We start from the raw sequence: 15555 nt of genomic DNA on the forward strand, positions 1-15555 counted from the left end.
GTTTACTAAATAAAAACCTAATCAATCTTTATTATTTTACAGACTTTGTTATGTACAACACGGTATTGATGGTATCACCTGTTACAGATTCAAACATATTGCTATGCTAGTTTGTTTTGATGTAAAAGATTTATCAAGTAAATCTAAAATACTTTGCATTGTTGTTTTAAACAGATAGTACTACCTTTAAGAGTTTGACAAGGTGTTACATAAACTACAGAAATGAATGAGTTTTGTTTGAATCTGATGAGTTTACAAAATCTCTGTCATTAGTTGACGCTAACAAATAAAAACTATGAACAACTTATGAAAAGACAAACGTATGAACACTGCCTAAGTTTGAACAGCAACATGTTTGTTTAAGAAATACACACGTAAGACCATCTGTTGAATTTACAAAATCTCAGACATCAGTTGACACTAGCTACAAGAAACTTTGAACAAATGTATGTAGAGACAAAAGTATGATGACTACCTGAGTTTGAAAAGCATAAATTTGTTTCAGAAAATACACATGTAAGAACATATGATGAAATTTACAAATCTCATACATGAGTTGACACTAGCGAAGAAAAACTATGAACAACTTATCGAAAGACAAACGTATGAAGACTGTCTAAGATTGAAAAGAAAAAGTTTGTTTAAGAAAATACACAAGTAAGAAACATCTGATGAATTTACAAAATCTCAGACATTAGTTGTCGCTAGCGAAGAAAAACTTTGATCAGGTGTTTGAGGCGACAAACATGTGTATCCTAACTAAGTTTGAAAAGAAAAGTTTGTTTCAGAAAAAATACGCGAACCTAGCAACATCATTAACAAACCATAGTTAAAATATAATTTCATGTTTGCTTATTATGCACTGATAGATGTTGACCTTAGTTGTACCTAACCCACAGGCATACCAAGGGTCTGCTCCACTTCATAAAAATCCTGTCATTGGGGGTTTTGTGCTGTAAGTTGTAAAGCTAAAGACGCTGATTGACCTTAAAACCTAATCTAACCTAATACCAGGTTAGGATGTTCGAATAGTATATTTTTATTTTTATTATTAAGTCTAGTGTGTCTCTGTAAGCCATGGCAATTTTGTTAAAATGTTTTGTCTTTAAATAAATGTTTGTTGTCACGTTAGTGACATCCTGGCTTATAACATCGTCAACTTTGATAAATAATATTTGCTAACATTTTATTGTTCCCTAAATGGATAACAGAGGGTTTTAAGGTTACATTAATTAAAAAACAACACCACAATGTGAGATAAAATGTCTTAAACCTTTTAAGTTTCTTTAAATCGCAAATAATGCATAACATGATTTAATCAGTATCTGTGTAATAAAGCCTACATCTAAAAACCCTTACTTATTGTCAATGAGGACACAGACTTAATATCAAAACTTTAGTAACAAACAGAGACATCATAGACCCCCATGCAAACACACACACACACACACACACACACACACACACACACGCACACACACCTTGCATAGACACAGGCTCATAAACACGCCCACACATAAACAGCCTGGATGCACACACACACACACAGACACATGCGCGATTTGGTGCTGCTCGTGTGACATTAGATATAATCTTACTCATACACACCTAGTTGTTTAATTATGGACTGTGTATAAAACTTTTGGATGTTAAAACAAAAAATTAAGATCGAATAGCTTTTGTCATAAAAGTCACATGGCCGTTTCATTTTAAAACCCTCATGTTTAAATCAAAGGCGTTCTAAATTAGAAATGCTGACAGAATTGCATTTGTTGTATAATAAACACATAGAGGTTGGGATCCACAGCGGACACAAAACCAGGAAATGGGGTCAAAATGTCTTAAACAATAAAAAGGTTCTTAACGCCATAAGAGCGCTTCAGCGTACGTTCTCTGGCAAACTGTGGTTCGCGCATTCATGTGTTTTAATCAGAGCCTTGATTAAAGAATTCACTAAATCTAAAATTAAACCCTTATTTTGTCAGAGCGGCCAGAATTACATTTTATTGTGTAATAAACACATATTCCCTGTTGGTTTTAAGATGTCATTAATTTAAAACAAACCCCATAAGATGATTTGAAAATGTCTTTAATCGTTTAAAAAAAAGTTTCTTAACGGTGTATATGAACACTCATCCGCGTATGTTCTCTATTGTAAACGCTGGTACACAATCTAATGGCATGATCAGAATATTGTGCACGAAAAGATTAAGATTTTATTTATATTAAAATAAATACCCTTTAGTCTAAAGACTATAGTATTGTTGGGACCCCGGTGATTTTGACACCGTTCATCGCTATACACATACTGAATATTTCATTAAATAATTTGTTACAACCAAATGCTTTATTTTTGTCAATGTGCTATTACATTTTTTACCACTACAGTTTTTAAAAAGACCCTAGTTTACAACCCGCCACCTGCTGTGAACAGCCATCATCTCACACACACTGTTATAAGACCAGCATCAGAAACGGAAAAAATATCTGCTCAGAAAATATAGCTTATAGTTAAATAGATAATAGTACATTTAAGTTTAACCAGTTACAACTAAAATATTTTATTCTTGCGTGACTTTAAAGAAGTCTATTGACAAAACAAACGTATATATCAAGTTGTATTTATAAGATAGACGCAGTCATTTGTCCTAAAATCTAAAATAATAATTTATTTTTGTCAGAGCATACACTATAAGACTCTTTGTATAATATACACATATTAACACATGTTTTAAGAAGCCTTTAATTAAAAATAAAACCCCAAAATGGGGTGAATACGTCTTAAAAACATTTAAAAGTTTATTAACGTCATATATAAGTTTCTCTGTCACCATCTGTGCACGTATACACATGTCTTAGTCAGAGACTTGGTTAAAGACTCCCCTAAATCTAAAATAAAATCCTATTTTGTCATAGTGGACAGAATTACATTTATTAAGGTTATTTTAAAACGGCATATATGAACACTCACCCCCGGCGCTTTGTCAGGCAGCGTCGGATCTTTAATACGTGTGAATCTATAGAGCAGGTCATGAAAAAGATTCACGGAACTCATGAATCGTTTAAAATTTTATTTAGTTTAGACTTTCGTCTAAAGATTATAGTATTGCCGGCTCCGAAGGTTATGGCTCAGATCATTGCTTAAACTATACACGTATACGGAATATTTCATTAAATAACTTGTGATGTTACAAACAAATGTTTTAATCGTAGCATTGTTCATGATTTGTCTAAATCTAAAATAAACATTTTACTTTTTTGACACCGTAATGGGGGATTGTTTTACCAACATTGAGTTTTAGAAATCTTTAATCGCTTTACAACACGCACCCCTGTGAAAGAATGCAGGTCTTGTGCGAAAGGAGGGAGGAAGGGTGATATCTGACATCAAATGCCTAAACACAAGCTGTCACACGAGCCGTCATTAAACATAACAGCATACGCTTGACATAAAACACACACAGTCAATTGATCTAAAATCTAATATAAAAATTTATTTATGTCAGAGCAGACAATATAAGACTCATTGTATAATATACACATTTTCACACATGTTTTAAGAAGCCTTTAATTAAAAATAAACCCTAAAATGCGGTGAAAACGTCTTAAACAAGCTCTGTGGACAAATCAAACTAGGTATCCAGTATCCGAAATGTTTTAAATCCAATTTGCCACAAAATGTTTAAAATATCCCCAGACAAATCCAAAAAGTCTCTGATTTTAATCTTTTTTAAAGATACGTCCAAAGCGTTGTGGTCTGTATCCTAACCTGTAAACAGATAAAAACAAGTTATTAGGACAAATATCTAAATAAAACAATTTTCTTATGCAAGATAAACGTACCGTGGAGATCCGCTATATATTTTGCAATAGTACACACAACGTTCGCTTTGCCTCTGATATCCAAACCTTTAAAACAGATAACACATGTTATTAGAAAATATTAAACCAAACCAGTTTGTTTAAATCTATTGTAACAGGATTAAATAAAAACACACCGGACAACACGAGCCAGTCGGCGTCTCTTTTGTTCCAAGATTTCCGTGTTACGCTGCGGGAGGTTCTAGTCTCGGTCTGACTTTTTTGTTCAGGCCACTCTTCTCCGCGATTTACCAGGAATAGTTAATACCAGTTTAGACAATTTCGCTGCAATACCAGAGATCGAATTTTTAGTTTTTAAATAAATCATACAAAATACTGGAACGAACACAGCGAAACACATACATACCAATAGACTTGAGTATAACAGCTCTGCTCCATCCAAACTGATTCCGGGAGATCTCTTGTCGCTCCCCAATAAAGGTTCGGTCATAAACTTTCAAAGATTACATCACACGACCCCCACACAAACACACACTGACATAATATCAGCATCAGAAAACTTTGTGTCTGAACAGAAAATAGACTAGTTCGAAAGAAAATATCGGCTTTAAGTTTAACCAGTTACAACTAAAATATTTTATTCTTGCGTGACTTTAAAGAAGTCTCTTTACAAAACAAACGTATTATCAAGTTGTATTTATAAGACACACGCTGTCAATTCCACTAAACCTAAAAAATACTTTATTTTTGTCAGAGCAGACAATATAAGACTCTTTGTATAATATACACATATTCACACATGTTTTAAGAAGCCTTTAATTAAAAATAAAACCCCAAAATGGGGTGAATACGTCTTAAAAACATTTAAAAGATTATTAACGTCATATATAAGTTTCTCTGTCACCATCTGTGCACGTATACACATGTCTTAATCAGAGACTTGGTTAAAGATTCCACTAAATCTAAAATAAAATCCTATTTTGCCATAGTGGACAGAATTACATTTATTAACATTATTTTAAAATGGCAGATATGAACACTCACCCGGCGCTTTGTCAGGCACCGCCGGATCTTTAATACGCGTGAAACTATAGTGCAGGTTATGAAAAGATTCACGGAATTCCTGAACCGTTTAAAAATTTATTTAGTTTAGACTATCGTCTAAAGAATGTAGTATTGACGGCTCCGAAGGTAATGGCTCAGGTCATTGCTTAAACTATACCCATATACAGAATATTTAATTAAATAACTTGTGATGTTACAATCAAAAGTTTTAATCAGAGACATGATTAAAGATTCCCCTAAATCTAAAATAAATTCCTATTTTGCCATAGTGGACAGAATTACATTTATTAACTTTATTTTAAATGACAGATATGAACAATCACCCGACGCTTTGTCAGACACCGCCGGATCTTTAATACGCGTGAAACTGTAGACCAGGTCATGAAAAGATTCCCGGACTTCGTGAACCGTTTAAAATTTTATTTAGTTCAGACTTTGTGTCTGATCAGAAACTATAGCTCGATAGAAAACATCGGCTTTAAGCGTAGCCTGGTACATCTAATATATATATATATATATATGATTAGTGATTGCCTTTAAATAAACTTATGCTGTTGCATAACTTTAGATTCAACAACACACCCGCGGTGTGAAAGTCAGTATTGAGAAGCGCACGGGGCGAGCAAAGGAGGGAGGATGGTTGAGATCTGACATCAAATGTCAATAAACAGCAAATGTCGAAACACGAGCCGTCATTAAACATGACACCATAAGCTTGACATAAAACACACTCAGGAAAAACAATCACTCTAAATGACCGGCAATAAAACCATTAAATACTTTCTGTCTAAAGTTGACAACTTGTACAGCTTTTGATTGATGGTCCCGCCCCCCCTGTCAAAGGGTCATAAAAACGACCTGTCAGATAGCAACTGTCACCGGGTGGGGGAGGGGGTCATAAAAGTTTGACGAATGCTGGCCCGTTATAACTACTGCACCCACTAGTGATTATACTCTCGAGTCACAAGTTAAAGGGTCCAACCTCCATGTCTATGATGATCTGATGAAGAGATATAATACTTTGTTTATTCTGTTGCTAGGGTACTGTATTTGGTTGCTAGGGGTGTGGATTAATATGTTTGTAAGAATCCTGAGATACTGATTGGATGCCGGAGTAAAATGAGCCCACTCACTTGTCTTTGTTACACGGTTATGCAGAAATGTACATTAAAAAATGCTGTACATAATAGATATCATAGTAGAAAAACCGCATTGCTTTCCATGTATTTCAATTGGGGCAATTTTGGACAGCATTTGCTTCCCAGGGGAACAATTTACTCCCTATTTCGAGATATGTTCTTACTTGCAAGCCTCTTCAAGCCTTATGGGTTGTTGAGGCCATTTTTGGCCTTTTTTAGTCTTAATTTGGCCACAACTTTGTCTGTGTTTCCGCAATTGAAATGATTTTTGGTGACAAATGTTATATTGACACTTATTTTGAGAAAATGCTTTTCTGCAGTACTCAAATCACTTTACATATGTAATGGGGAATCTTCTAAACCACCAGCAATGTGCAGCATTCACCTGGATGATGCGACGGGCGCTGGTCTCACTGACAACTTTACCAGCAGCAATCTGGTTTTCCCAGGAGGTCTTGGCTAATAATTTTGGACAATGTGTATTAGAGAAAAACATTTATTTCATAATCATATTTCCCCCCATTTTAAATTCTTATTATTCAATAAAATAATACATTTTTGTGAATTTTTTTTAATGAAAAATCAAAAGGATTAACAATGCAGATGAATTTTCACAGCCTTATTTGATCATATTTACCAAGGGTGCTAATATTTTTGGCCACGATTGTATACAGTCTTGTTCAAAATAATAGCAGTACAATGTGACTAACCAGAATAATCAAGGTTTTTAGTATTTTTTATTGCTACGTGGCAAACAAGTTACCAGTAGGTTCAGTAGATTCTCAGAAAACAAATGAGACCCAGCATTCATGATATGCACGCTCTTAAGGCTATTGGTACGTATAAATGTTTTACTGTTTTCGTTCCAACATTTTGTCTGATTATTTAAAAACTAAAAATTCGATCTCTGGTGTTGCAGCGAAATTGCCTAAACTGGTATTAACTATTCCTGGTAAATCGCAGAGAAGAGCGGTCTGAACAAAAAAAAAGACTGAAACTGATTTCGCATTGGGGATGCAAAGGCTGATAGAAACTGTCAGAGCTATGAATAGAAATCACGCTATTGTAGACGGTTTCGCAGATTTAATAAATACGGTGGGTTCACTGGCACATGGCCCGCCAGAGCAGAGTATGGTCTTAGATCAGGATGTTTTAAATACGCATCAAGTTTTTGGTTTTATAAATCAGCAGATTGAACCTGGGGCTTCAGATACCGATTTTATCAATAATCAAATTGAACCAGAGGTACCAAACGCTCATCTAAACGACCATCAGGTTCTCGATGGGGCATCCAAGAATTTACATGTTCAACAGCGTGGTGAGGGGTCAGACGACCCCCATCACAATTCTGAAATGGATGATATGGGTCTAACGCCCGAAGATGTTGAGAGGCTCGTGAGAGACGGGGGTGAATTTAATGGCTAAACCATCGTTCCTTGTACAAGATTTAACAGTCTGGAAATACGTAGGAATATAAATATGAGGTCAATAGCTTCTACAGATATGGCCTCGTACGTTCTATTTTTGGATGGTGTTCTAGATGAAATAGTCTCTCTATCTAGAATATTAGGGGGCGCAGGTGGAATAATGCATGTTTTATTATGGGGAGAATCCTTATCGGCCGACGTAAATGCACTGCTTACCTCCGCCAATGATTATAGCATCTCCGTGCTGTCAGATCAGCTTGAAAAAATCATGCAAAGCAACACGGACGTGTGCGTTGATGGCAATCTGATGTTAAATGTGTCTATTGTCAGAAGCAAAAATGGAGGTGGTGGTGCTCGCAGAAAATTCCGTGATCTAGCACACAATGAGGTTATAAAAAGAAATAGGATGAATCTTTTTTGCCCTACAAATATGACCGACAAGCTATGCTTCGCACTTTGTATGCACTGTAAAAAATAAATTGTTGGCTCAATGAATTATTTTTTAGTAACTAGTTCCACAGAAATTTTACGTTCACTCAATTTCTGACTCCAAAGTGTTACCTGGATTGATGTTTTTTAGATGGCCCAAACTTGACTCAAATATAAAAAATTATGTTTGCTCAACTAGCTTTATAGTTCATTCAACTAAAATGTTTTAATCAGTTGAATCTTTAAAAACTTACAGCAAAGACTCTGTCAATTAAAATTTAAGTATTTACTCAATGTTTTATGTGTTACTTCAATTAATATTTATTATTTGGGAATTTTTAATAAACTTTTTAAAATTATTTATCAAATAATTTATGCTGGTGTTGTTAACAAATAATTAACTTCAGTAACATAAAAACAAAAGCTTTATTCACTTATCATACAGACTGAACATACAGAATTAAGTCAACAATTATAATTAAGACTAAAAAGTCCTAAACCCTGTCCGGTAACCTTAACTAAAATAGCTCCACTTTAACTCGGACACATAACATAACACACCTTTATATAACTTATATCTTTACAAAAACGTTGAGTATTTGCGTCTTTGCCAATTTAATATAGTCTAAAATTAAAATTTATTTACAAACACTTACCTGACGTGAACTTGAGGAAACGGCTGATGACTTGTGTCGTGTGAATCAGTAAGTGATTCAGGCTATTAGGTGCGGATTGATCTCAGATGAAATGACCTGTGATCCAGATCCTTCCGAGTTAAGACATTTTAAATATTAACTCACGCACATACTGTACATACACACACACACACGCGAGCGGGTATGTATGAAGAAATATCAAGAATGTACAAAATTAAATTCATTGAAGGGATTCCACAGACTCTGAATGATGATCATTTGTTTCCTGTTAATAAAACATCTCTGCTAATTCTAGACGACGTCATGCGTGATGCTTCTGGAAACATCGAAGTGGAAAAGGCATTCACTCAGTATGTACACCACAGAAACTTGAGCGTTATTTATATTGTACAGAATTTATTTTGCCAGGGAAAGTCGAGCAGGACTATAGCTTTGAACACAAATTATCTAATTCTTTTTAAAAAACCCTGAGACACAAATCAGGTCATTGTTCTAGCCAGACAAATGTACCCCAGAGAAACAAAATATTTTATGGAAGCTTACAAAGACGCGACCAGTCAACCTTTTGGGTATGATTGACTATAAAGCCAAAACACCGGAGGTGTATCGTCTCAGAACAGATTTGCTTTCACCACATCCAGTGGTGTACGTCCGGAAAAGAAAACAAAGAGTATGAAAATGTCTGATAGACTTTGTAGAAACCTCCCTCTTTTAAAACTTCTATTAAAATCATCACCCAAACAGAGACGTGTTATTCTACAATCTGCCACGGATGATCAGGATGTTTTAAATACGCATCAAGTTTTTGGTTTTATAAATCAGCAGATTGAACCTGGGGCTTCAGATACCGATTTTATCAATAATCAAATTGAACCAGAGGTACCAAACGCTCATCTAAACGACCATCAGGTTCTCGATGGGGCATCCAAGAATTTACATGTTCAACAGCGTGGTGAGGGGTCAGACGACCCCCATCACAATTCTGAAATGGATGATATGGGTCTAACGCCCGAAGATGTTGAGAGGCTCGTGAGAGACGGGGGTGAATTTAATGGCTAAACCATCGTTCCTTGTACAAGATTTAACAGTCTGGAAATACGTAGGAATATAAATATGAGGTCAATAGCTTCTACAGATATGGCCTCGTACGTTCTATTTTTGGATGGTGTTCTAGATGAAATAGTCTCTCTATCTAGAATATTAGGGGGCGCAGGTGGAATAATGCATGTTTTATTATGGGGAGAATCCTTATCGGCCGACGTAAATGCACTGCTTACCTCCGCCAACGATTATAGCATCTCCGTGCTGTCAGATCAGCTTGAAAAAATCATGCAAAGCAACACGGACGTGTGCGTTGATGGCAATCTGATGTTAAATGTGTCTATTGTCAGAAGCAAAAATGGAGGTGGTGGTGCTCGCAGAAAATTCCGTGATCTAGCACACAATGAGGTTATAAAAAGAAATAGGATGAATCTTTTTTGCCCTACAAATATGACCGACAAGCTATGCTTCGCACTTTGTATGCACTGTAAAAAATAAATTGTTGGCTCAATGAATTATTTTTTAGTAACTAGTTCCACAGAAATTTTACGTTCACTCAATTTCTGACTCCAAAGTGTTACCTGGATTGATGTTTTTTAGATGGCCCAAACTTGACTCAAATATAAAAAATTATGTTTGCTCAACTAGCTTTATAGTTCATTCAACTAAAATGTTTTAATCAGTTGAATCTTTAAAAACTTACAGCAAAGACTCTGTCAATTAAAATTTAAGTATTTACTCAATGTTTTATGTGTTACTTCAATTAATATTTATTATTTGGGAATTTTTAATAAACTTTTTAAAATTATTTATCAAATAATTTATGCTGGTGTTGTTAACAAATAATTAACTTCAGTAACATAAAAACAAAAGCTTTATTCACTTATCATACAGACTGAACATACAGAATTAAGTCAACAATTATAATTAAGACTAAAAAGTCCTAAACCCTGTCCGGTAACCTTAACTAAAATAGCTCCACTTTAACTCGGACACATAACATAACACACCTTTATATAACTTATATCTTTACAAAAACGTTGAGTATTTGCGTCTTTGCCAATTTAATATAGTCTAAAATTAAAATTTATTTACAAACACTTACCTGACGTGAACTTGAGGAAACGGCTGATGACTTGTGTCGTGTGAATCAGTAAGTGATTCAGGCTATTAGGTGCGGATTGATCTCAGATGAAATGACCTGTGATCCAGATCCTTCCGAGTTAAGACATTTTAAATTAAAAACTCACGCACATACTGTACATACACACACACACACGCGAGCGGGTATGTATGAAGAAATATCAAGAATGTACAAAATTAAATTCATTGAAGGGATTCCACAGACTCTGAATGATGATCATTTGTTTCCTGTTAATAAAACATCTCTGCTAATTCTAGACGACGTCATGCGTGATGCTTCTGGAAACATCGAAGTGGAAAAGGCATTCACTCAGTATGTACACCACAGAAACTTGAGCGTTATTTATATTGTACAGAATTTATTTTGCCAGGGAAAGTCGAGCAGGACTATAGCTTTGAACACAAATTATCTAATTCTTTTTAAAAAACCCTGAGACACAAATCAGGTCATTGTTCTAGCCAGACAAATGTACCCCAGAGAAACAAAATATTTTATGGAAGCTTACAAAGACGCGACCAGTCAACCTTTTGGGTATGATTGACTATAAAGCCAAAACACCGGAGGTGTATCGTCTCAGAACAGATTTGCTTTCACCACATCCAGTGGTGTACGTCCGGAAAAGAAAACAAAGAGTATGAAAATGTCTGATAGACTTTGTAGAAACCTCCCTCTTTTAAAACTTCTATTAAAATCATCACCCAAACAGAGACGTGTTATTCTACAATCTGCCACGGATGATTTCGTTGTGGCATTGTGCGAACTAGCTCTTAATTTATTACACGGACATATACCTCTAAAGCATGTACAATACCAAAAACCGAAAAAGAAGAAACGTGAGAGAAAAATCTTTGCGGACAAGAAGATTGGTGTCGGACGAAAGAGACGTTTGATAAACCAGCAGGGTGGTTTCCTTCTACCCCTCCTAAGCGTCGCTATCCCTTTTATTACCAGCCTGATTGCCGCTAGATAAAAACCAGAGCATGGAATTTTCGGAGAAAATGTATCTAGTCCCGCAGCACCAACTGGATAAACTAAAGACCAAATCCCCTCGTGAATCTATTCAACAGAATGTCGAGAGCGATATGGATGAATCTATACGAAATATTTTGCACAGAAATGATTTGGATGTTTATGAAAAGGCAAAGCTGTACTCGAACGCTTTACAGAGATTTTTAACAATCGCAAAACACCGAGACCGGGAAGTCAACACTTTAACATTAAGCCTTCCCCCATCTGATCACGCAGATAAGGAGCAAACTACTTGGCTGTTAAGGATGATGCTACAGACGATGTTGTGACTGATGTGTTTAAACAATGCACCGCAAAAAAGTTTTAAAAAACATCAGGTACATTTTAGATAAAATGTCTAAAGCTAAAGATTTATCTTCATGGACAGGTTCAGGGGAATTTGTGTTTAGGGGAAGACGCATAAGATCAGAGACGAACACAGACCTGTAGGCTGGTCAGAGTTTTTAGAGGCGATCTCATTGTTAAATTTGCCTTATTCTATACTCCCAAACCATGCCGTCAGACAGGCTGTTCAGACTTTTAAATCACCGGCCACATCACCTGGTGTTCCGGCTCCTTATGGTAAAAGTAAAAAACGAAAATCTCGGGCTCGAGCATCTGTTATTCTATTGGATGAGCCCCTGTTTAAATCACCCCATCTAGATTATAACAAATGGTTACGTTTCAAATTTTTTTTTTACATTGTTGTTGTTGTTGAATGTCTGTATCAGGGCTTAAAAACGAAAAAAAATATCAATCGTTTCACTCCGAGCAGAATCGATATTTTAACGTTTCCGTTTTTGCGTTCCTCATTGAACATTTACGTTCCGAAAACGGTTTACTTAGAAAAAATACCGGTTAATAACGTTATTTTAATTCAGGCTATACTTTAACAAATGCATGCATCCAGACTAATTTTCACACAAAAATAATAACATAACACATGATATAACTAAACTTCAACATTTCATTAATTGTTAAAACCACAAAAGAAATACCTGCATTCATTTTAAGTATAAACAGCTGAAAAAACGACCCGTTTTCAACCATGTCTTTTTCTGGTTGAAACCGCAGCATACTCTGCTGGATGTTTATGTTAAATGTGCCTCTGTAAGTTACCTCAGTGATTCCCGGCTACTGTACTTCTCCCCCACATCCTTCAATATTGCAGACAGACGTGTTAAGACAGCTTGTCGTAAGAAAAATAATAACGAAAAGGAATTTCTTGGTGGCGACCCATCTAAAAAGTTATTGACAGTGGTATAAGTCCCCTGGCTTTTTTGAGTTTGCATCTTCATATTTCCAAGCAAGTTTTAACTTAAACATACCTCTGAACATTTGATGGGTAGCTTTGTGGTTATTTAAGACAAATGCTATCGGGCCGGAGACTCGATGACTGCTGCGCGGGCATTTCACTCACGCTATGTGTCAAAGTCACTCACGCTTGATGCGTCAAAGTCACGTGTTGTACTGTTCAAATCATGATTGGTCACTGATAAGTACAATATTAAAGAAAACGATAAAATAACGTTATTAACCGGTTAATGGTAATTTTAAATAAACGTTTCTGTTCAGAACGATTAAAATTGATTTTGTTTTCGTTTTCGTTTTTGTTCCTGTTAAAATTTCGTTCGTTTCCGGTTTTCGTTTTCGTTCCTTGAACCGGTTCAGAGCCCTGGTCTGTATTAATAAAAAAAACAATCTTTCTGAAAAATCTTGTTTTGGTTAATAGTGTATTTACTGAATAAACAAAAAACATTACACAAACATGTATCCGGTCTGCACACATTGAACACATTTAAACACATTCTTATAACAATCAGACGGTTTTAGCTTTTTCACAAAACACGATACCATGTTGTCATTTTTAAGCAGATCATCTGTATACTTTTTTAAAACATTTTCATATTCACGATCCATGCACATATTAGTGATGTTAGGTTCTTGAACTAATCGTTCTTTTGAGACGGTTCTCAGGAAGTAACCAGTCGAGCCGGTTCGCAAATCGAACTGAATCGAACTTTAGTTTTGGGCATAGGTTCCGGGTTGATGACGCAGGACGCACAGCCAAAATAGCACGTCGGACTCGTAAAGACACGAACGAAGTTTGTCGATGATTGCCGAGGCGAGGATTGCCGACGATTCTGACGGATGAGTTGCTGACACTGCGTGTGAATCACCGAGGATTTGAACGAGCCTGATACGCGAAGTTTTTTTGTTTTATTCGTTTCTTGATATGTTTCTTTTATTAGAAAGCTTTAGTTTTTAAAACGATTTATTTTGCATGCAAATCATTGTAGTTGTTTAAGGAAGACCAATGAGTTTAACACACAAGTTTATTTATTATTACACAAATCCGCAATTGTGCATCAGTGTCTTTTAGGAATCTTATTCAAGTTGTAGGCTTGTCAAAACTGGTCAATTATATCTGGCATTTACTATTTTTTTATTATTTATGATCCGCGATTTAAACTGTTACCCAGTGTTCGAATTGAAGGGGGTCTGGGGGGGTCCCGGACCTCCTATACGCCTTAAGGGACACCCCATAAAGCACAAAAATATAAATTAGGGGGGTCCCCTGGTTTTTATTAAAATTAAAATACTGCATAAATTTAAAATCCTCATTTTGCGTGTCACAAAGCGATACTATCCATTATTTGTCCCAATTTCGCAATAAAATAATTCAAATGACTTCTGTCCGAAATAAAGAAACTCGCAAGTGCACCTCATGCTGTTTTCTGGAGGAATTGACAGACGAGATCTATCTGCGTGTGGAGTATTTTTTACCTCAGTTGCGGTAAGAATCTTTAGTAATCTTTAGGTTTAAGGGTTTTTTAAAAAATCTTCTCAAACAATTATTTCATAACAGTGGCAAAGCTATCCACTCAGACTGACTGGTCAACCCAGTCACACAAAATATTTTATTAGGAAAGCAGAAGAAATCACGCTTAAATGATAATAAATGATAGTCTCTTTAATACTTAGCCTATCGCTCAACTACGCATCTTTCAGAAATAAATAATTATTTGTAGAAAGTATCTTTTGCATGTGTTTTTTTAAACCTTGGAAAAATGTAACATGCAGGGCCGAAGTGGGACTCATTTTCAGCCCTGGAGTTTCATGTCTTAGACCGGCCCACTTTAGTTCACCACTGACTATATTAAAATAATATAATTAAATCCTCAGTGCACTATTCTTTGCAGCCTTGCAATTAATATATTTTCCAAAAATATTGTTTCCAATTCAATGCAAATAGTCTAAAAACAGTTATGATTTTGCCATAATCATGCAGCCCTACCATAAGGTATTTTAATATTATTCAATTAAACTTATTGAAAAACTGCTGAAAAGGATCAAATGTTTTCCCCTATATTTTTTCCCCTAGCGTTTTGCATGAAATAGATGAAGAATAACTATTAATAGATTAATCAATGTTACATATATAACTTACCGGTAGATATAAAAAATACGACATTTACCTTTTATCAAGTTATCAACTGCTGAAAAGGAACAAATGTTTTCCCCTATATATTTTCCCCTAGCGTTTGCATGAAATAGATGAAGAATAACTATTAATAGATTAATCATTGTTACATATATAACTTACCGGTAGATTTTTACCTTTTTTTACATTAATATTTACCTTTTATCAAGGTATCAAGTTGCGCTCAAGTTTATTTTAAATCTAAACGTGCAGCAAGTGCACTCAAATAGACGCGTCTAAAACAAAACTCGTGTTCACAGGCGACCGCTTTGAAAAGCAGAAAGCGGCGGCGCGTCATGCGTTGTCCATGCGTTTTAAATGAATATGGACCCTAATTATG

General features: G+C 35.4%; 1 long non-coding RNA gene across 1 annotated transcript; it reads right to left on the bottom strand.

Annotated features, from left to right (window-relative positions):
- Nucleotides 1-3474: 3474 nt before the first annotated feature.
- On the bottom strand, nt 3475-5072 carry LOC135734475 (uncharacterized). Its single transcript, XR_010527353.2, has 3 exons — nt 3999-5072; nt 3844-3909; nt 3475-3769 (listed from the first exon to the last, which is right to left on the bottom strand). It is a non-coding gene; the product is annotated as an uncharacterized lncRNA (long non-coding RNA).
- Nucleotides 5073-15555: the final 10483 nt, after the last annotated feature.

Source organism: Paramisgurnus dabryanus, chromosome 1, assembly GCF_030506205.2.
Source record: "Paramisgurnus dabryanus chromosome 1, PD_genome_1.1, whole genome shotgun sequence".
Classification (NCBI taxonomy): Eukaryota; Metazoa; Chordata; class Actinopteri; order Cypriniformes; family Cobitidae; genus Paramisgurnus; species Paramisgurnus dabryanus.